Source organism: Cervus canadensis, chromosome 22 (assembly GCF_019320065.1).
Source record: "Cervus canadensis isolate Bull #8, Minnesota chromosome 22, ASM1932006v1, whole genome shotgun sequence".
Lineage (NCBI taxonomy): Eukaryota > Metazoa > Chordata > Mammalia > Artiodactyla > Cervidae > Cervus > Cervus canadensis.
Window position 1 is genome coordinate 19,624,222 of NC_057407.1, and position 23,802 is coordinate 19,648,023.

Genomic DNA, 23,802 nt, shown 5'->3' on the forward strand with positions numbered 1-23,802 from the left:
TCCAGGCCGCCACATAACATTGAGCAGAGTTCCCTGTGCTCTATGATAGGTCCTTGTTGGTTACCCATTGTAAGTACAGCTGCTGCTGCTGCTGCTAAGTCACTTCACTTATGTGACTCTCTGTGACCCCATAGATGGCAGCCCACCAGGCTCTTCCGTCCCTGGGATTCTCCAGGCAAGAATACTGGAGTGGGTTGCCATTTCCCTCTCCAATGCATGCATGCATGCTAAGTCGCTTTAGTTGTGCCTGACTCTGTGCGACCCCATAGATGGCAGCCCACCAGGCTCCTCTGTCCACAGGATTCTCCAGGCAAGAGTACTGGAGTGGGTTGCCATTTCCTTCTCCTGTAAGTACAGCAGTGTGTACATATGAAGCTTCTAGTTTCAACTGGAATGTCTCATGGAGAGTTGGGGAGAGTTTGGGGAAAAGGGCAGCTTCTTATCACCACAGGAGGACTGTTGGCTTGACAAAATGGGGTAAACCACGAAGACAATCACAAGCAACTCTTGGGGGTTACCTAATTTTTAAACTGTTAGCTCATCTAAGGATGGTTATAGTAGTCAGGGAGACAATTATGCATAAGGATGATCTTTCTGAACTGTGCCAGAAATTCCAACCTCTCAATTACCACCGGGGATGGAAGGAACAGGTTTTCCACAAGAAATACTTTTAGTACCTGCTTTTTACACCTGCCCATCTCTTTAGATAAAATAGAACTGTCTTAGCTCCCAAGTTGAAATGGGCCCATTTCCCAGAGGGGTCAAAGTCTTTGCTTTTGTAGTCACGGCCAACTGGATTAATCTGAACACAGGAGAGGTGTTAGAGAAAGGTGCCTCTTCTTCAAACAGAGGGTAAAAACACAATTTCCTCAGGATCATAAAGCAGTTGCAAAAATGCAAAGTAAAATCTAGGTCCTCACTTTCAGGTATGGTTTACCGACAAAACTAATCAGATAAAAATACATCCCACATCTCTCAGATTGCTCAAAAGAACTCCATCATGATGCTTTATAATATATTCTACAAGTAGAATCAAGTAGCTATAAATTCTCCCTAATTCCCACAGTTATGAACAGGATGCAGTCCTGTCTTTATCTTACTCTCAACTAATAAATAAACCTCAGAATAAATGTCATTTCTTAAAGTCAGTGTCATCAAGAAAAGAGTTAAAAAACAAAGTTCTCTTCCTTTTAAGAATTGATTGAAAAGATTTCCCACCTTGTCAGACAATATAATAGAGGTTCATTCTAGACCTTGAGGAAAAAGCAAAAAAAGCACAGTTTCTTCAGCCTTTGAGCACTAAGAAGTTACTGATAATACAGAGTCTTGAACTTGATACTGAACTTGGTCAGAAGTGGGTGCCTTGTAAGCAAAGGAAAACGGAGGGAAGAGGGATCAGGTAAGAAGACAGAGCCACGCTGCTGACATTTAGTTCTCTGGGCTTCAGTTTCCTTCTCTAGAAAATGCAAGTGTAGACTAAGACCGGCCTGAAACAAAAGCCAATCTCTAATTTTAAAAATACATGAAAAGCCCTTTAACTCATGAGCAGAAAATGTTGCTCAAAATACTCTCATAGTTTACTAACCCGCACCAAGAAGGCAGCAAGTATGTGGTTAGAAACAGGGGATATAAGTAATACCACTTGATTCCACAGCCTGACTGGAGCACTTACTAGCTGTGTGATATTGGGCAAATTCCCTAACCTCTCTGAGTCTCAGTTTTTCTATCTGTAAAAGAGAAATAATGAAAGCTTCTATATGGCAGGACTATTTCAAGGATTAAATCAAATGATACATATAAAGCTGTTAGCACAATGCTTAGTCCCCCAGAAAACACACAATAAACATTATTAGTCTATTATTATTAGTAATAATAATAGTTATCATTATTAGAAATACAAGTAATAATAATTCTATTTTAATACAACAAAGGAGATATTTACATACTTAGAACATTTCTTACCCAGTAATCTACAAAATGAAGGATCAAAATAGAGTTAAGGGGGAAAAAAAGCACGATGTGATGTCTTTTAGATTAATAAAAGTGCCAAAGAAAGCAATCCAAATTTAGAACACTCGAGCTGTTCTGCAGTGACTCTACTTTGCCTGCCGTCAGTTGGGGAAAGGAAATTCATGCTCCCCGCGTTCAGAAGAGCTGCTTGGAAATGCTAGCTGACCGCTGACAAACCTGCAGCCTCCCCAAGAACGCAGTTAGGCAGCTTCATTTGAGCAAGCAGAGGGAAAGCATGAGCCCACACTCAGGCGCTGCCCCATTTCCATCTGAGCGATTTAAACGGGAGCCACAGTTCGCCTCTGCAGACACCAAACCCAGCTGCCAGGGAAAGGTTTCAGACCCACCCAGGTGCCCCAGCGATTTCCGGTTCAGCAGAGAGCTGCAGAACACATGGTCTCACAGCACATGATTTCCGCATATTTCATCAGTTTCCAGGCTTTAAACAAGTTTAACCTTCCTTCCAGGTGAACGCAGCGATGGCTATGTTTTAGGTGGAAACAGAATGAGAAAGCCGGTTCCATGTCCCTGGGTGGGTATCCAATTAGCAGGGTGACCCTGGCCAACTCCTGACTCCTCTGAGCTTCACTGTCCTCATCTATAAAATGGGCAAAAGCTGGGGAAATGTGCATTGCCCACTGATGCCTAGATACCGTTGTTAATCTTTAAGGCTCCATTTATTTTCTGTCCTGAAGTGAAACAGGCTGACAATCTACTCTAACATCCCCCTCTAATAATAATTATTTTAAAAAAGGTGAAAAAGAAAATTTGCCACCACCTAACTTCGCTAGGGGCAAAGCAGCTTCAGCAGAACAGTTGGTGTCCCACAATTTATTCCTTAATAACTTCTGCTGTAATATTTCTGGGGCACATCAAAGGACAATAACAGCCCAATGTTGGTAATCCTCTCACATATAAAAACTTTCATTACGGAGTGTTAAAGGCATCACTCTGTGTGAGAAACAGGAATCAATAGGAATTGGCCTTTATCCCCCACTTCCTTACCCACAGAGATGGCTTTTTCTCCCCAGTGAAGCACACTATTTGGCCATAGCTTCCTCTGATGGCTGGAGAAAAGCAACAAGATGAAAAGCCACTGTGATAAATGAAAAAAGGGGGAAAGAATTTAAGGAACACATCCCTATGACAGACACAAAGAAAGGAGTCCATTCTAATTAGCCCTAAATGCTGCTCATAAACTTTGGCTTTGATGTGTGTTTAAAAGTCACTGGGATCCATTTCAACTTGGTTATTTTGATGCTGTCACATGTAAAAGATTTTTTATTCAAAAAATGTTTTTAATGAGCACCCTAACAGCTGGATATTTTGGAGATACTGTGGCAGGCCCTAGTAAATAACACAAACTAAAAGGGTCATCAGTAGCCATTAATTTTTTTTCCTATTATCTATAATGCAATTATTGGAGTCAGAAATATAACATTCCTTACAGATTTTCTTTTTTAAAATTCAGCCAAACTATAGCATTCGTTCCGTTGAAAGGATCATTCTAGACTCTCTAAAAACCCAGAATCAGCACATACTTTCCCTTTATTATTAACATATAAAGGTCAGAGGCTATTCATAGCACGTCCCTAGTAAAGGTCATCAACAGACCACGTCTGGCCAAAGCCAGTGGCCAATTTCTGGCCTTTACTTAGCCACTTAGCAGTATTTGACAGCAGATCATTCCCTCCTCCTTGAATCATCTTTTCTTTAAAAAAAAACACACACACACAAACAACACAAGCAAACTACTCTATCCCTCTGCTATTACCCTGTTCTATTTATCAAAATTTGAAACCATCTCATTTATTTTTGTGCATGTTTGTTATCTGTCTTCATCTCTGTGCCTAAGAAGGAAGTTCCTGATACATCATAGACACTTCATAAATACCGGATGTCCAACTGACTCCTAGTATCTCCTTGTGACAAATACAGAGACTAAAACTCAGAGGAGTGAAGTGACTTGCCTAATGCTGCACAGTAAGCTCTTAGGCTGAGACAAGATTTGAACCCAAGGCCATGTAACACTGAGCCCAGACTCATGACCATTATACCATTGAAAAGAAGTCCCAGGTAAATGTCCAAGAGCAGAGTTGGTAAACTTTACGGTGAAGGAGTAGATAGGAAATACCGTTGGCTTTGTGCTTTGGTCCTAGAAGCCCTTCAGATTGAATGATGATTTATAGAATGAATAGATTTTACCTCTGTCCTTGTTGGGCTGCACCCAGCTGGGCCTACAAGTCCTGTGCTTCCCCAGTTCTAAGACCAAAGAAAAAGCCTGGAGTCAGTAACAGAGACATCAGTGGTTTAATGAATAAGGGGAGCTTGCATGTCTGAAACAAGGTCCTAGAGCAGCACCCCGCCATGGGCAGTGGATGGCTGGCAAGACATGGCAACAGTCTTTTCTCCTGGGTTGCAGAGGGAGGAGATTACCAGTTATACACAGAGTCTATATCAGGTTGACTCACCAGCTACTGGGGAAACTAGCAGATGTTCTTCCATAAGAACAACAGATAGTGCCTGGGGCAAGCATGAAGGACGGTCAGTCATGTAAGTAGCATGTAGGTGAAGCAGGCACTTGTTGAATAAAGGATATTCAAAGAGAAGAGAACAGCTGCCTTGAGTGGCCTGACCACACAGTCAGCAAGATCACTGAGGGCAAAGGCCAGATGGAGACACCTCGTGCTATGCATGCTCAGGCATGTCCGACTCTTTGCAGCCCCATGGACTGTAGCCGCCAGGCTCCTCTGTCCACGGAATTCTCCAGGCAAGAATCCTGGGGTGAGTTGCCATTTCCTACTCTATAGGATTTTCCCCACCCAGGAATCAATCCCGTGTCTCCTGCGTCTGCTGCCTTAGCTGGCAGATTCTTTACCACTGATCCACCTGGGAAGCCCACGTAGGCAACTCCTGCAGCTGAAGTAGTCCACTTCCCACAATAGGGAGATGAATAGATTTCTATCAATTGGTACACTTACGAAAAGGAAGCTGAAGCTTGGGCAATTCCCATTCAGTTAGAAAAGAAGTAAAGAAGGATTGGGAATGGTAAAGGCAAACAGTTGAAAACTCTGTGTTATCCCCTTTCCAATTAAGAGGCTTTGTGTCCATGTGGCGAGAGTAAGCAGCCCCCAACGTGAGAGAGAGGAAAATACCTGCTCTCACCTCGTTGGCTCCCACATGCCTGCCCTGCTGAGACTGTCCTTTGGCGACTGCTCAAAGAGCCGGAAAAGTGACTCCTTCCCAGCATGAGGACACTTTCAGCTGAGGACAAGAGGAGAGGGCCTTTTATACAGTCATTCACAGAAAGGGACATCCTGTGACCTCATTCTCACTGAAGTAAGCGAGAGCCAAGTGGTTTGCTGCCTCTGGGCTCTGCAGAAACTCTCCCTTTGATGGCACCATTCCACTCCTCCGACACCAAGTCCTCAGCAAGGGCACATCTCCATTTCCAGAAGGGGTGGCCTCCTTGGGGACCAGCGGCTCGCTAGGAACACTGGGCAGCACCAGAGGAAAGGAGCAGAAGGAAGAGAAGCCCCACGTGCAATCCTCTGAGTTATTTCAAAGAACCACCCTTTATCAAAAGTAATTCTCTCCAGGGAAAGGTGCTTAGGACAAAAATGTAGTGACGGCAATACAAATCGGATGCCTAGATAGAAAACGTTTCAATGTGCCCATTTGGACAGCACCATTTTGAAGCAATCATTTTGATGATGGTATGAAACTACTTGAAATTTTAGTCCTTAACCTAGAGAAAAATCTAAGTGAACAATTTTGGATCCATGATAGTAATTTATATTTGCCACTTTACTTTTTTTTTGTCTTTCTCCTTAAAGACGTGATGGTACCTGTCTTGACTACCACTGCATCCCTAGTGGCCAGTAGAGTACCTCACACATGATTGAAAAGCTAAATGACTATTACTCATATTGCTAAATGTTTATTGAAAAGCTAAATGACTATTACTCATACTGCTGTGATGACTTCTATTTCTAGTACAATCACCACTTCAGCAAAGACTAGTGCTTAGTAGGTGCATAATAATTTGCAGGGAAAAAATGAACAGCCAACCTCACTACTACTATTATTGCTATTTAACAACTAGTATTACCACCACCGGGGCTTCCCAGGTGGCTCAAGTGGTAAGGAATCTGCCTGCCAGTGCAGGAGATGCAGGAGACGTGGGTTTGATCCCTGGGTCAGGAAGATCCCCTGGAGGAGGAAATGGCAACCCACTCCAGTATTCTTGCCTGAAAAATCCCGTGGACATAGGCGTCTGGGGGGTAATAGTCCATAGGTTTGCCAAGAGTCGGACACAACTGAGTGACTGAACAAACATTCCTGCCGCGACCCTACCATTACTCAAGTTGGCTCTCTGTTAAAAAACCAGTGGGGCTAGCATTATGCAATAACCATCCTCATTCTATAGATGAGAATACAGGCACAGAGAAGTTAAGTAGGTATCCTAAGACAAACATGAAACAGGTGGTAGAACTAAAATAATGATGTGCTTATTATTACTTTTGGTCAAATAAAGTGGGAGGATTGAGGAACAGACTGAGGATGAAGGAGGCTCTACTTTTGTCTTAAAGCCTCTTTTTGGTCTCTTAAGCACTTTCTTTCTTTGGAAAAGAATCAGGGATCCCTGAAGAAATGGCTGATTTCAGAGCTGGGTCAGGAAATGGACACAGTGATCTAGGAAAGTTTGTCACAGGAATCTATCAAAGACTACTGAGTCATATCAAAATGACTCAAAGCCAACTTGAAAGGGCTCCCACTGGCCAAAGATGGATTAATTTCAACATCAAACAGAACAATGAATATGGTAAAGTGAAACAGATCTACTTTATAAAAATCCGTGAGTTCCATAATGGTACTTTTTAAAATCACTGCTTACTTTTGCAAGTTGTGAGGGTAGCAACTCACGACTGAGAAAATACACGGAAAGAGAGAAAAAATTTTAAGCATTTTCTCTGCCTTTCCTGTATGTACTGCACTTCAAGGTAACCAAACAGGAATTACAAGTCCTTCTTTATGGAGGATTCACAGCTAATAAGAGCAGGAGAAATAAAAGAATTAAAAACTTCCCACTCTGAATCAATTTGCAACAAAGAACAATTGGAAAATAAAGCTGAAAGTACAATTCCATTTATTATGCCATTCCAGAATATGAAATACATACAAAACCTTTGCACTGAAACCTATAAAGCATTGCAGACAGAAATTAAAGAGCAAAATAAACAGAAAGACATAGCATATTCATGGATTGAAGGATTCAATATTGTCAAAATCGCATTTCTCTCAAAAATCAATCTGAAGTTTCAATGCAATTCCAATCAAAATCCCAGTAGGACTTTTTGTAGAAATTGACAAACTGATTCTAAAATTTATTTGAAACACAAATGAACTAAAAAAGCCAAAACAGTTTTAATAAAGAACTACAGAGTTGGAGAACTCACACCACTTGATTTTAAGACTGACTATAAAGCCACACTAATCAAAACAGTGTGTTATTAACAAAAGGATACACAAATGAATCAAGGGAACAGATTGAGGAGTCCAGAAATAGACTTACACAGAGATGGTCAATTTATTTTTGACAACAATGCAAGGTAATGCAATGGGGGAATACAGTATCTTTTTGATAATACTGCTAGAACAACTGGGTACCATATTGGGGGGGGGGGGAAGTAGCAGAATGCTGACCCTTACTTTATACCATACATAAATATTCCATCAAAACAGATCATAGACCAAACTTTTAGGATAAATCATAGGAAAAAAAAAATCTTTGCAACCTTGAACTAGAACACGATTTCTTAGGAACAAAAGGAATGATAAGTGAAAATTTAAAATTGCTTTTTAAAAGCCACTGTCATGTAACAGAGGAAAACATCTGCAGCATACATATCTGAAGAAGGATTTGTATGCAGAATACATAAAGAACTCCTATAAATCAAAGAAAAAAAAAAAGAGGCAAAGATGTGAAGATACTTCACAAAAGAGTTTATACAGATGGCAAATAATAACATGAAAACATGATCAACATCATCAGTTATTAGGAAATACAAATTAAAACTGAAATGAGATTAAATTAAAATTTAGAGGAGCAACCTTCCCAAGGGTTGGCAAGGATGTAGAACCATTGCAAGGCTGATAAATTGATTCTGTGAATGTAAAATGGTACAACCACTTTGAAGAAGTGTTATGCCGTTTCTTTAAAATTTTCCATGTATTCATAATACACAACTCAGACACTTCACTCTCCAGTATCTGTTTATCCAAGAGAAATAAAAATATGCCCACAAAAATATCTGTACTACAAGTAGTTTTATTCATAATAATCCAAACCTGTAAACAACCCTAACGTAAACCAATGAATGAATACACAAAATGAATAAATTGACAAAATGAGGGCTGCCTATATAATAGAATGGTTGTGAGCAATAAAAAAACAAACTAGTAATACATGCAATTGCACAGATAATTATCTAAATCATACTCACTGAAGGAAGCCAGACACAAAAGAATACATATCATATGACTCAATTTATTAAAAATTCTAGAAAATGCAAAAAAAAATCCCTAGCAACAAAATAAATTAATAGTTGCCTGAAAGCTGGGACTAGGGGGAGGGAATGACTACAATATGAGATGAGGGAACTTTTCAGGGCGATAGAAATGTTCTGCATCTTAATTGTGGTGGTGGTTTCACTGGCAAGTCCCTCTTTTAAAACTCACTGAACTACACATTTTACATGAGCACAGTTTATTACATACAAATTAAACCTAAGTTGAGTTTTTTAAAAGATTTCTACCAAAGCAAAAACACACAAAAATCTGACAATCTTTGTGAATCCATTCATGTGAAGTAAAAAAAAAACAGGCAAAATCAATGCATGGTAATAGAACAGTAGCTATTTTGGAGGGCAATTGACACATAACGACTGGACAACTTCTGGGGTGCTAGAGATGTCGCTGTCTTTATCTGTGTAGTAGTTACATGGACAGTTCATTTTCTAAGCATTCATTGAGCACTTAAGTCGGGCACTTTTGCTGTATTTCTGTTACTTCAATAAATAGAAAGTAGAAGACTGTTAGAAATTAGCAGACAATAACCAAATGCAATGTATGAATACTGTACAGCATGTGATCTGAAAAACTCAACTGTAAAAAATTTATAGAGAATGAAAGAAAACTGAACATGAACTACTTATTAGATATTAAAGAATCATCATTCACTTCATTGTGTGTGTACTATAGTTACAGCTCTTATCTGTTAAAGAAACATAAAAGAGTACTTATAGGTGAAATGATATGATGTATAGGATTCACTTTAAAGCAATGGTCCCTAATCTTTTTGGCACCAGAAACTAGTTTCGTGAAAGACAATTTTTCCACAGACGAAGGGCTTGGGAATGGTTTCAGGATGATTCAAGTGCGTTCCATTTATTGTGTACTTTTTTTCTCTTATTATTACATCAACTCCACTTCAGATCATCAGGCATTAGATCCCGGAGGTTGGAGACCCCTGCTTTAAAGTATTTCAGGAAAAATATATATATAGTCATTTCTATTTGTAAAATAGTAAAAAAAAAAAAAAAAGAATGTAAAGTGAGGGTAAAGTTCAGGGATGGGGCAGAGAGTCAGAGAATGTGTGCCGATGTCTATCGTGCATATGACCAAAATCCTATTCTTTGCACTCTGCAGATCAAAATGTTCACATCAAAATGGCTGCATCAAAATGTCCTGCTTCAGAACACACATTGCAAGAAAGGTCTCAGGGGCCCAGAAACATGACAGGAGGAACAGAATGAAATTTAAGAGAGTCCAATTAGGTTCTGAATGACAGCCAGGCAGATATATGATGACAAACAGTGCCCTTCCTTCCTCCGGAGACAGGTCTATTTTGAGCCCAAAGTGAGGAAAGGGAGTGCATGTTATCCAGGGGATTTCACCACTGTTCTTCTGGTCCCCAGTTATCACCAGCTGAGAAGCCTACCCAGGTATTAGGAGGGGGAGAATAAAACAGGAAGCAGAAAACAGACTCTGATGGTATCAGTCAGAATCTCAGCAGACAGAAGTCACATTCGACTGCAACTTTGAAGACAATTAAATATAGGAACTCCTTCCAGAGGTGCAGGTAGGGTCACAAGTTAAGGATGCTCAGATACCTGGGACTACCTACCTGCAGCATGAGGTCTTTACCTCCCTTAGTCTAAAAGAGCAAAGGGAGGCAATGTGTCACCAGAGCCTCATGAGATAAGTGAGGCTGCAACCACCACCAAGAGCTGGAGATGTGGAGGGAAAGGGAGGCTGCGGAGAGAACGCCCTCCCACCGCCTTCTCTCTTTCTGTCACCTCATCTATTTCCAGGATCTCCCAGTGACTGAAACAAACTAGAAACTGCAGTCATGGCAACCCAGGTGATACAGTCTACCGAGGTCAGTCTCCTGGGTCAAAGAGTGGGGAAGGGCAAGTTGTCTAACAGACTAGGAGGCAGAGGATGGAGAATTCCTCCCATGGAGTAGATAAGGTCTTCAAATCTGCAAAGAGAACTTATGGCCATTTGATGAAATCTCTAATTCAGCAGGACCTACAGCTTCAGATCCTTAGTTAAAATGGGAATATTTCTAAGCATTTTACAGGTGGCCTGAGAACAAGAAATCAAAGATTGTTTCACAATTATATACACAGAACATTCCGTTAAGTAGCCCCACCTGCTCAGACTTTGACTTGTAAATTAAAGTTTTCTTCTACATAAAATACTTCCAAGTTACATGGACAGAAAAGTAGAGAAAGCTGGTTGTATTTTCCATGGGGCTTTAACCATCATTCTATTAAAGAAAAGTCAGAGTCAAGTCACCATGGGCGGAAACCCAACTCCAAGGACTGATGGGGAGGAGCATCACCTTGTGAGGCTAAGGATGGAATCCTTCTGGCCAATTAGTCCCTTAAGGTCTGGCCTTGCCCTGCCCTCCCATGGGCAACTCCTAGCACTGCTACCCTTACTCCCAGGGCGTGGGGGACTGCTTTGGCTAGTGACACCAATGCTGCTTCCTCCCACCACGGGCTTTGCATCAAACGTGTCCTCTACACTTAACATGCTTCTCTCCATTCTCCTGCAAATGCCTACTTCCATCTCAACTCTCACTTCCCAAGGAAAGCTTTGCCTTCCCTAATGAGCTCAAAAACCCCAAGGCACACTCGGGTAAGACCCAGAACGTTTTCTTCATGGAAGAACTTTCACATACTTTGTGACTCTCTGTCTACTTGGCTGAATCGTTAGTTTCACGTGGTAAGGACTGTGTGTGCCTTTATGTGCCATCATGTACTATCTGGCTCATGGGAGGCACCAATTATTAATGAATGAATGAGTCTTCACTACAAGAGAACATTCTTCCATTCAAGGAATAGTCTAGCCTGAATTTTGTTTTATTCTTTTAATGCAATACTGTAGGGGTTTTTTTTTGTCCCCAGAACTAAATTACAGGGACTTTCAATTAGCTGATAGTTTCTACCCCACTTTTTTCTTATATCCTGTTTAAGAAAATAATATTTAATGAAATTTAAAAAAAAATAATGTTTAAATTATGCTTAAGATTCACATATATCCAACTTAATTTCACAGACTGTAATTTATATAACTGCTGTTTTAAGAAATTACTTATAAGTACTTCAGAAAAGAAAAAAAAAAACAAAAAAACACATCCTAGGTCCTATTTACTAATGCAGGAAGTTAACCACACAATTCTTTAAAGGTTTTCAAGAGGAGCTGAAACCCAAAGGACTTTAGAATTCTCAATTAATCTAGAATGAGTGGGTATATTCTGGATAAGTGAGGTTTTATTGGAACTCAAGCCCAGTTTTAAAAAAGGTCTTAAAACTTTGATTCTAATGGTAAGCAATAAATTCTTCTATGATTTCAATGCTTAAATGCCTCTTTTATGACTAATAAAATCAGTCAAATTTCCATTTTGTTTTATATCCAATTCAAAATCTATTTGTCACATGTGTCAGGAGCTATATACTCATGTATCCTGTCTGGTACCTTATTTATCTCTGAATCCCCATAAAGTTTAGCTGAGCGAACTGCACTTAGACTTACTCAGAAAGGGTGCAGTGAATGAATGACAAGAGAGTAGAAAAGGAAGCTGACATTTGTGGAGCACATTATGTGGTAGCTGCTTCGCAAGGAGTTTTACGTAACAATGACAAAGCTTAGTAAGTTTTATGTCAGGGAAGTGAAAGTCACTCAGTGGTGTCTGACTCTTTGCAACCCCATGGGCTATACAGTCCATGAAATTCTCCAGGCCAGAATACTGGAGTGGGTAGCCTTTCCCTTCTCCAGAGGATCTTCCTCCCAACCCAGGGATCAAACCCAGGTCTCCCACATAGCAGGCAGATTCTTTACCAGTTGAGCCACAAGGGAAGCCCAAGAATTCTAGAGAGGGTGCTACTCTAATGCAGACTCTATACATGATCTCATGTGATAAGGTACTTTGCCCAGACACAAAGAGATAAAGTAATTTGTTGAAGGCTACACAGCCAGAGCTGGGATTTGTTTCCAAGCTTTTAAGCAGTTGTCGTTCTGCCTTCTCTTCCTGATCTATCTCATTTTAATCTTGGCAATCCAAGAAGCAGGAAGACACTGTTCAAAAACTTCATCTTCAGACATGAAACCTTTACTATAAATGAAATGTTAAGTAGAGCCCAGTATCAGGCACAATGAAAAAGAGCTGCTCTTGGCTTACCAGGGGTGATGAACATAGAATGCCACCCAGCCTCTCCAAGTTCTGACACTGCATTTGAATAAGTTCTGGCAATCTCTGCAGCAAAATTTGGTAAACATTATAAATTAAGAAACCGGACTTGAAATACCAAGATTTCCCAAGGTTAATCATCTAATAAATCATGGAGCAGTAACTTAAACCTTGATTAACTTGACTCCAATGCTTACTTACACATGTGGACAGATGAATGTTGCATAATAGTGATTTTAAAACATTTAAAACTAACCCCAAGTTCGCCTTGTATTTGGAAAATTTTCACACAAAGAAAGATTTGGAAGTTTACACATTGTTTCTAAGTTACCCAAGATAAAATACACCAGAAGATATGATTTATTTGTTAAATGAATAATAAAGTGGCAAACACTTGGCAAAACCCCCTGACTGTACCAAGTAAATCCTAGATCTAGGATCACAAATGCAAAAAGGTGTTTTGATGAAACCAAGCTATTTGTATTCTTCTTTCCATGCACATGCTACGCACACATAACCTTGCAGTCAGGCTTTTTTTTTTTTTAAAGAAAATATGTATACATATATATATATATATTCATATATATATATACACACACACACACACACACACATACGTGACCATATTTTCCCACTAACTTTCCCAAGTAATGCCCAGTTCTAGAGTAACTTTGGGTTACAAATACAGTGTGAATACAGAAAGTGGAAGCTTCAAAACCATGTACTAGTCATACTGCTATCCTTGCCCCTGTCTCTCCCCATCCCAGCCTGGCTCTGCTTCACACTGAAAACCTGCAGTGGGGTGATGACCATGGGGTTTTTCTCCTTCTCCGCCACATCCCCCTTGCTGTTCCCTCACTTCACTGTCTATTATTCAGACTCTCCCGAGGTTGAAGGACTTAGAGGAGAGGAGAGCTCTTCCTCGTGCAGCTTCTGTTACAAGCTGGCTTTGCTCTCTCTGGGTCTCTGCTGTCTGGGTATGTATCCAGGAGTCATGTCTATATCTGGCAGATAATGAGAGCTCATGTTGAACTCTCCTGAGGGACTGAGGGACTCTGTAAAGGTTTCCCAGAGGTTCTAGGTTGTTGTTTGTGACCCTCTTCCCATGGAGGAATCTGCCTTGGACCTATCCTATCACTATACCTGTCAGGATACCTATCCTAGCCTTCTGTTACATAATGAACTAGACTCAAAATGATTCCTCCTTGTCTCTCTCCTCTGCAGAGTACATATCTGGTCCCTAGGAAACTCATATCTCATGCCCTGAACAAAAATTGGGAAAGCAGGCGAGTTCCCACACAATTGGCCAACCTGTCTTTGCCTTGCATTTCAGATTTCCTAGGGTGAGTTAGACCCCAGTGTGTGGCCCAATCTAAATTCCTCAGGCTTGATTCAGACATTGGGCCTCCGGGTCCTCCAAATGCAAGAAGTACAATTCGGAGCTCTCTGATTAGTCCTCTTGATGACCTCCTCTGACCTTGACATTACAAGACAGTACTCACTACTATTTCTCCCAAAAGGTGGTGACAATTCATTGCATGACCATGGGTCTCGCCAAAGAAACTTTGTCTCTAATCTCCTCTTGACTCAAATATTCAAAAGCCAGGGGGCAGGCTCCAGACAGTCTACATATGCAAGAGCTGGTCTTTCAATAGCTAGTTTACAGGTACCTCAGTGGAAACTGAGACAAGAAGAGACCCATTCGAACAGCCAGTTCCCTACCTGCCCATACATACATGTGTGTATATGACATTTTATATCAAATACATAGTAACAATTTCAACCAGTTAAGGGTGATATAAGAGCCCTCAGTTCAGTTCACTTCACTTGCTCAGTCATGTCTGACTCTTTGCGACCCCGTGAATTGCAGCACGCCAGGCCTCCCTGTCCATCACCAACTCCCGGAGTTTACCCAAACTCATGTCCATCGAGTCGGTGATGCCATCCAGCCATCTCATCCTCTGTCATCCCCTTCTCCTCTTGCCCCTAATCCCTCCCAGCATCAGGGTCTTTTCCAATGAGTTAACTCTTCGCATGACGTGGCCAAAGTTTTGGAGTTTCAGCTTCAGCATCAGTCCTTCCAATGAACACCCAGGACTGATCTTCTTTAGGATGGACTGGTTGGATCTCCTTGCAGTCCAAGGGACTCTCAAGAGTCTTCTCCAACACCACAGTTCAAACGCATCAATTCTTCAGCGCTCAGCTTTCTTCACAGTCCAACTCTCACATCCATACATGACCACTAGAAAAACCATAGCCTCGTCTAGACAGACATTTGTTGGCAAACTAATGTCTCTGCTTTTTAATATGCTATCTGGGTTGGTCATAACTTTTCTTCCAAGAAGTAACTGTCTTTTAACTTCATGGCTGCAATCATCATCTGCAGTGATTTTGGAGCCCCAAAAAAATAAAGTCTGACACTGTTTCCCCATCTATTTCCCATGAAGTGATGGGACCGGATGCCATGATCTTAGTTTTCTGAATGTTGAGCTTCAAGCCAACTTTTTCACTCTCCTCTTTCACTTTCATCAAGAGGCTCTTTAGTTCCACTTCACTTTCTGCCATAAGGGTAGTGTCATCTGTATATCTGAGGTTATTTATATTTCTCCCAGCAATCTTGATTCCAGCTTGTGCTTCTTCCAGCCCAGCGTTTCTCATGATGTACTCTGCATATAAGTTAAATAAGCAGGATGACAATATAGAGCCTTGACGTACTCCTTTTCCTATTTGGAACCAGTCTGTATGTCCATGTCCAGTTCTAACTGTTGCTTCCTGACCTGTATACAGGTTTCTCAAGAGGTGGGTCAGGTGGTCTGGTATTCCCATCTCTTACAGAATTTTCCACAGTTATTGTGATCCACACAGTCAAAGGCTTTGGCATAGTCAAAAAAGCAGAAATAGATGTTTTTCTGGAACTCTCTTGATTTTTCGATGATCCAGCGGATGTTGGCAATTTGATCTCTGGTTCACCTCTGCCTTTTCTAAAACCAGCTTGAACATCTGGAAGTTCACGGTTCACGTATTGCTGAAGTCTGGTTAGGAGAATTTTGAGCATTACTTTACTAGTGTGTGAGATGAGTGCAATTGTGTACTGGTTTGAGCATTTTGGATTGCCTTTTTTTGGGACTGGAATGAAAACTGACCTTTTCCAGTTCTGTGGCCACTGCTGAGTTTTCCAAATTTGCTGGCATATTGAGTGAAGCACTTTCACAGCATCATCTTTCAGGATTTGAAATAGCTCAACTGGAATTCCATCACCTCCACTAGCTTTGTTCGTAGTAATGCTTTCTAAGGACCACTTTACTTTGCATTCTAGGATGTCTGGCTCTAGGTGAGTGATCACACCATTGTGATTATCTGGGAAATGAAGATCTTTTTTGTATAGTTCTTCTGTGTATTCTTGCCACCTCTTCTTAATATCTTCTGCTTCTGTTAGGTCCATACCATTTCTGTCCTTTATCGAATCCATCTTTGCATGAAATGTACCTCTAATTTTCTTGAAGAGATCTCTAGTCTTTCCCATTCTGTTGTTTTCCTCTATTTCTTTGCATTGATCACTGAGGAAGGCTTTCTTACCTCTCCTTGCTATTCTTTGGAACTCTGCATTCAATGGGAATATCTTTCCTTTTCTCCTTTGTTTTTCATGTCTCTTCTTTTCACAGCTATTTGTAAGACCTCCTCAGATAGCCATTTTACTTTTTTGCATTTCTTTTCCTTGGGGATGGTCTTAATCCCTGTCTCCTGTACAATGTCAGGAACTTCCATCCATAGCCCTAGCACTCCCTAATTCAATAGTAATCATCAGCTCTCACTGATCACTGCTGATCTGTGTGATCACCACCATTATGAAAGATTTTATAACCAAAAGCATACCTTGAGAATTTTCCATTTCATACATTCTCAGATTAGAAAAAAAATCTATTTGAAATATGCAGACTTAAACTAACATTGCAAAATATTCCTTATACATTAAATTACTCTCAAATTACTAGCTGTCGGTGACATCCCTGATAGTGAGTGCCCAGGGTTTCCCTGGTGGCTCAGATGGTAGAGTGTCTGCCGGCAATGAGGGAGACCTGGGTTTGATCCCTGGGTTGGGAAGATCCTCTGGAGGAGGAAATGGCAACCCACGCCAGTACTCTTGCCTGGAAAATCCCATGGGCGGAGGACCCCCAGTAGGCTACTGTCCACGGGATCGCAAAGAGTCGGACACAACTGAGTGGCTTCACTTTCTTTACATTTTACAACTTTTACAAAAGCCCAGACGGTCAGAAAGAGCTTTACCAAATTTGGATCAAATTTTTAATAGAATGATTTTTAATTATTTTTAAACAACCAGCTCAGAGTTATATTCTAAAAAGCTACTTAACAGTATTTGCAGCTAAGAGAACATGCAATTACCAGAAAAATCTAGTGAAGTCCTAGTTCTTATATCCTAAGGTGAAAAATAATGTGGGAAAACAATGTAAAAAAATTATATATATATATATATATAAATCACAAAGTGAAAATGTGATATTAAATCTAGTTTGTCCATGTCCATCTGAAAGCATTCTGTAAACTGCCTAAGTTTAAAAATAATAATTCTCTAGTATACAGTTAAGTCAGATGTCTAACCATCATCCTTTTATCTGGGGCTGCTGAAAAATAAACTTTAGATCTATTCACAATAAAACATAAGGTACTTCCAGACTCAATTCCTTTTAAGAGTTTTTCCTTCCATATATGCTCAAAGATCTATAACAACTAGATTAATGAGCCAAAAAGTACATTTTAAAAGATTCTCTAAGAGGATTTTATAAAAAGTAGAATTTGATTATGTTTTAGGAGAGGAAATTTCTTTAACCTAGAGGGAGTCAGCAAATGTGAAATCACAAAAAATATTCAGATTTTTGAAAGGAAAAAACCTCACCAATGGTCTGAGAAGGAGGAGGGTGAAATTATTTAATTACTCAGAGTAATGAAAGCTGGAGGGTAAAGATTGGGGAAAAACACATAAGGTAACTGTTTCACTACCTTCACTTGGCCTTGATTTAAATCAGAACACTTTCTGCCCTGTATTACTCCAAACAATTTACCAAAAAGGAAAATATTCTTTCTAAGTAACCCAAAGCACAAGTAGCAAAAACTTCAATGTTATCATACAGCAATTATGATGCTCTAGTTTATGTTTCAAATAGTCCAGAATTGCATATGCTCACGAAGTGGTCCTGGGTGCAGCAGGGGCTCTTCATTTTAATGCAACACTGATTTTCCCAGCAGTTTTCCTCTGCCACCGCATATCTTTCTTTCATAACCCTACGTGGTCCTCCATAGAAATATCCCTTTAACCATGAACACTCAGGAAAACAAACCCCCCTGTACCAGTGGAAAGGCATGTGAAAGAATCCAGTATCTTTGCTTTCTGCAGAACAAGGCAAAAAATATTTCTTTCAGGGTCACCATCCAATTGAGCTGAGTGTTTTAATATTGATACTCTGCAGCAGGTAATTTAATTTGTTTTTAGGAAGGATGAGAATTAAAAGCAACACAAAGAGTAATAATGAATCAGGGGCTGGAATTTTCTCCAAAGTTAGAAACTTTAAATATAGACTTCTTAAATTAGGAAGGGCCTCAACACTGAGGAAATGATTTTGCAGAGGGAAGTGAGAGAAACCGCAAGTGATCTGTCTACAGCCTCCTAGAAGGAATGAATCTCTCACCCCCGTCAAGGGTTCCTTCCACGACCATGCTTTTTCCTTTGCCCTTTCCTTCTGCCTCTTAATCTCTCTGACAAATGCTCAAAGCATCATTTAAATTAGTCCCCTACTCAAAATAACAAGGACTTGCCAAAGAAAGGCAAAGTTTGAGATACAGATTCCAATTAAGTACCTCTGATTTCTGGATAACTCAAGTCTTCCAGAAATTAACTCCAGCAGCATGTGTTATTTATTTATACTCAACCCTTTTTCTATAAACAACTTGATATGCTTGCAGAAATATATAAAATGCAACCAGCTAAAAATAAATACAATGGGGAAATTATCACAAAGTGGGGGGAAAGAAAAGGATAAAGCTAGCCTATTAAAAGCACCAACAGTAGGATCTTGTGGAAAGGACAAGTATTGAAATTCCAAAAGAAATCTCCTGGAGAAACTGTCTTACACCAAGAAAGCAACTTATATAACTGGTGGCTTGTAGCAAATATCATAAGCAATGCAACAACAGTGACATATCAGAGGGACTTCCCTGGCAGTCCAGTGGTTAGGACTCCGCCCTTTCAATGCACAGGGGTGTGGGTTCAATCCCTAGTTGGGGAGCTAAGACCCTACATGCTTCATGGCCAAAAGACCAAAACATAAAACACAAGTAATATTGTAACAAATTCAATAAAGACTTAAAAAAAAATAGTGACCCAACAGAAATAAACTGTGGGTTGAAATGAAATGTTAATAAGAGTTTGTGAGTAGGGATGAGGCACAGATTTATCTTTTAAAGTCTTAATATGCAGGTTTTGGATTTCTGAAGTAGGTCATTCCTGAGCCTTGCAAGGTTAGAAAGAAAAAAGGCTGAAAGGAGAAGAAAGAGGAGAAAGTTACAGAGTAGGGGGAGACAGAGGAAACAATGACAGGTTGATGTCAACCTAGGCATCATTTGTTAAAGAACCAAAAATAATTTATCGCATAATTGGAGGCTCAAATTCATACATCACCTGCACTCAGTTGCACTTTTGCTATGTTATAATGCAATATAGTGTAAATCAATTGGCTCAGAATTTAAAATTAGAGCCCAATTACCTGTGTAAGGGAATCATAAATCCAACTTGTATTTTTCTAACAGGGTTAACAACTCATGATGCCCACTTAAACTCGGGAAAATCAATTTTCTGAGCTTAAGAGCAATTGTGTGTTGTTTTTTTTTTTTCACCCTGGTCTACAGCCCCAGGTTGAAAGGCTCAGGGTAATGAATATAGTGACTGGGGGAGGGTAGGAGTCTCGAGTAAAGATAACAAACACAGAGCATTGAATATGTTCAAAACACCAACCACACGTAGGAAAAACAGGATTGGGGGCACTTACGTGTAACAGGCAACCAGAACCTGGACACCTGCTATTCGGTGATGGAGTGAAGGCAAAACACTCCTACTGTTTTTCCAGTTCAGCAAAAATTTCCCTAGGGATAAAGAGGAAGATGAAATAGTAAGGGCAGAGCTTGCACTCCTGCTAAGAGCATAGCAGAACCAGGCCTGCCTGACTGAGGTCACACTTGCATGAAACCCAGAGAGTCCCCTCTCAGGGGGGTTTGCTGGCCTTCTCTTCTACTGAAAACATCTGAGGGAACACTGTGTGGAGAGCAAAGGGCAGTGGAATAAAGCTGCGGTGATGGAGGTGGAAGCATCAGTAGGAACAGCCTTCAAGGAGGATGGTTCAGCACCGCAGGTGCCTGTTCATATATTCTACGTGCCCACCCATGATATCACACATTCTGACACTGAAATTCCATCTCCATGAAATTCTGCTTGAGAAACAATTGAACCAGGTTGCACACACATACATACAAGGTTCCTCATTGCAGTGTTGCTTCTAAGAAGTTGGAAGCAGACTAAAAATGCATCAAGGGGAATGATTTAAGTAAATTTAAACAATTTAATGATGTACGTAAATTTAAGCATTTCACCCTACAGGGCAATACTATGCTGGAAATGCAGATGATGATGTAAAATTCTATGGACACAGCACACTGTAAGATAACATTACAAAAGAGTGTTACTGGCTATGTTGATTTTTAATGTTGTGTATGTGCGCACAAGTGAAGCAGACAGTCTGAGAGAAAATACCTTCACATATTAGTTAAGGTCGTTACTGTGTGGTGGAATGCTAAATCATATTTATTTTTCAAAAAACTTCTCCTGTGGTGTTGGATTTTTTAATTTTAATTTTATAAAAATGGCAGGTATTCCTTTCATAATCTGAAAAAAAAACTACTATAGCAGTTTCTATTTTGGATTTTTTTTTTTTAATAAAGAGGACAAGAGGAAGAGTAGCAATATATAGAAAAGTCAAAAGCCCATGTGGCCCACGAGGCTTTCCCTGAACAAAGCACTAGCACCAGTCCCAAAAAAGATTTCTGTTTTTACACAAAATTCCACTGACTATACATATTATTGAGGAGGGGAAACAAATGCACCAAAACAAATCATCTGTCCACCTTACCTTTGTATTCTGTGGGTAAAAATACCCCAGTCCGTACTATGCTTCTGAGAGCAAAGGATGTCCCTCCAAGACCCAAAATACAGCTAGAAATCTCGGCAATTGTGCCTTTTACACCAGGCTTATTAGTGTCTCTGTTTTTCTCACCTTCCAAATGGACATGTAAATCTACTACTTCACAAAGCCAAAGTGCTCTTTTTAAAGCACAGAAAATAGCAAAGTAACATACCAGTAGAACGCATGCTTCTCACTGAGTCATTTCTGTATTTTAGTTTCATCTGCTCTATGCCAGGGTAAGATATTTGCAAACTCACAGCAAAAGAATTATAAGGACCTTTGAGACCATCCAATGCAATGCTCTCATTTTTCACAAGAGAACACTCAGAACAGTCACCAAGTGAGTCAGTCAGGACTAAAGCTGAGGGTCGGCCTCACAGTCTACTGTTTATCACTTCATCTCTAATTCCAGTCAAAGATACAACTGTGTTTCCCCTTTCTAGAGAATCTGAATATTTCTGTAGCTAATGTTGACATAAATCAGACTTTGTGAGATAGAGAAACAGAGAGAAAAGCAGCAAACCTAACATAATATACCAGCTAGCTTTTCCAGATACATCTGAGAGATAGTTTCAATAATGGAAAACACTTCATACACTGCTTTATAGAATCCACTCTCGATTCTGTGATAGAAAAAGGTAAAGAGTTCACATGGAGAAGCCATATGGGTCATTTGGTGGCATTTTTAAAAGGTTTACTTTCAGACATGCATGATTTAAAGTGTTTTTCCTTTTTCTCCTCTCAAACCCAAGCATATTCAGTATAAAATACCTGGAAAATACAACAAAATATTAATGAGTAGAGAAAGAAAATATATCACACTATTCTACCAACAAAAGACAACCACAGTTAAAATTTCAGCATAGTTCCTTCTTGTTTTTTATTTCTTTTCAAATGGTTGATATATATGTCATTAATATATATGTCATTAATGTATATGTCATTAATATATATATAATGTCATTAATATATATATTAATTTATATGTCATTTCTAGATTTCCTTTTCATCTAAATTACATCTAAGCATTTAAATAGTTAACAGCTATTTGTAAACATCCTTTTAATGTATGGACTGTATTCCGTGGTATAGATTTTATATTTTTTAAATATTTTTATATTTTTTATATATTTTATATTTTTTATATTTTTATATTTTATATTTATATATTTTATATTTTTTTATATTTTTTTTCTGTATGTTATGTAATTTAGGGTTTTGCTATTGAGGGCAGGAGGAGAAGGGGACGACAGAAGATGAGATGGTTGGATGGCATCATCGACTCAATGGACATGGGTTTGGGTGGACTCCTGGAGTTGGTGATGGACAGGGAGGCCTGGCGTGCTGCGGTTCATGGGGTCACAAAGAATCGGACGCAACTGAGCAACTGAACTGAACTGATAATGTTGTAATGAGCATTTGAAAAATAAACCTCCATCTTAATCCTTGATTATTTTCTTAATTTTAATTCCTAAAGTGGGGAATCAGTAGCTTAAGTATTATAAACCTTTTAAAGTACCTGAAAGTTGGTACCAGATTTTCTTGTTTGTACCAAAGGTATATAAAAGTATTCATCTTATCGTGCTTTCCCAGTAATTATCATATTTTTAAATCTTTGTTCATCTTACCCTATTTTAATTTGACTCTGTCATTGAACAGCATCATATATTTGTTACAAATTGTGTTTCTCATTTGGAACATCTACTCTTGAGGTCTTTGCCCATTTATCTATTGAGTAAGAAGGGAAACATTTTTATTAAAGACATCCAATTATGTTTTCTTTAATAAATAAAATAAAATACAACTTTTAAGCAAGTTAATAGCCTTTCTGAATTCACTAAAGCCTAACAAAACAAAACTCCTTGCAAAATCAGTTAAGAGACATAGAGAAAATAGAAGAACGCTTTTTTTTCCCCATAAGTATATGTTCTATGGGCTCCATTTAGTAAGTGATATGTTTGTGCAACTTTCTGTGACTGCTGATCAAGTGTCAGATTAACAAACTGTTGAAAATAAAATGAAAAGCTGGAGGATGTGGCTTATGAAAAATCACACTCTCTTTTTTTAAAAGAACGTGCTCTGGTTCACACTGGTGGACTAAGAAAACCCATTTTACCTCCTTTCTCACCCAAAGTTACTTCTGAATGATACTAAAGGAGCCCATAAGTGTTAACCCATAACCACAAAGAGAATGGGAAGAAGCCGTTAGAAGGTGAGTGATTTCAATAAAAGTCTGTTGACTTAGAAGCCACAGCAAAGGAAACCACAACCTAAAAAGGGGTTTCAGCAAAGGAGAAAGCATACCGCCTGACACTACCCCAGAAAAACTCAATTCTCAGAATTAGTGAGTAAACCAGAGAGTGGAAGAGCTGGAAAGAGGGTTACAAGTTACAAGTCAGTATACATAACGTAGAATTCCCGCCCTCCTGGCTCTCCAGGTGGGTTGACCTAAAGCCACCACTAGGTTCAAGGCAGTAAAAATTTGTCTGGGCAGAAGTTAGACCATTATCATGGGTGTTAAAACCTCCCTCTGGCAAGTCAAGATCCTCCCCACCCCATTCCCATGCACACACTCTAAACTTGGACCCTTTAAGCATGCCATTTACAAGACCCATCTACCTTCTGAGGGTTAGCAAACAGCCCTTATATTACCTTATTCTTTTACATATAACTACAGATCACCAGAAATCTAACATGCCGAGAAAGGCCAGCACAGAAAATAAGATGAGGCTGATTCATGTCAATGTATGACAAAAACCACTACAATATTGTAAAGTAATTAGC

The 23,802-nt window shown here is 39.6% G+C and overlaps 1 protein-coding gene across 13 annotated transcripts in view; it reads right to left on the reverse strand.

The window, feature by feature from the left end:
- The window catches only part of FHIT (fragile histidine triad diadenosine triphosphatase), a 1,503,296-nt gene that overhangs the window by 904,639 nt on the left and 574,855 nt on the right, over positions 1-23,802 (reverse strand). For 11 of the 13 annotated variants that reach the window (XM_043442890.1, XM_043442894.1, XM_043442896.1 and 8 more), the window contains one exon: positions 19,831-19,924. The exons of 1 other annotated variant lie outside the window; for it this stretch is intronic. The gene's annotated coding sequence lies outside the window, so the exon portion shown is untranslated. Of the gene's footprint in view, positions 1-19,830; positions 19,925-20,964; positions 21,006-23,802 lie in introns of those variants that run through there. One more of the 13 variants, XM_043442902.1, reaches the window with a different exon arrangement.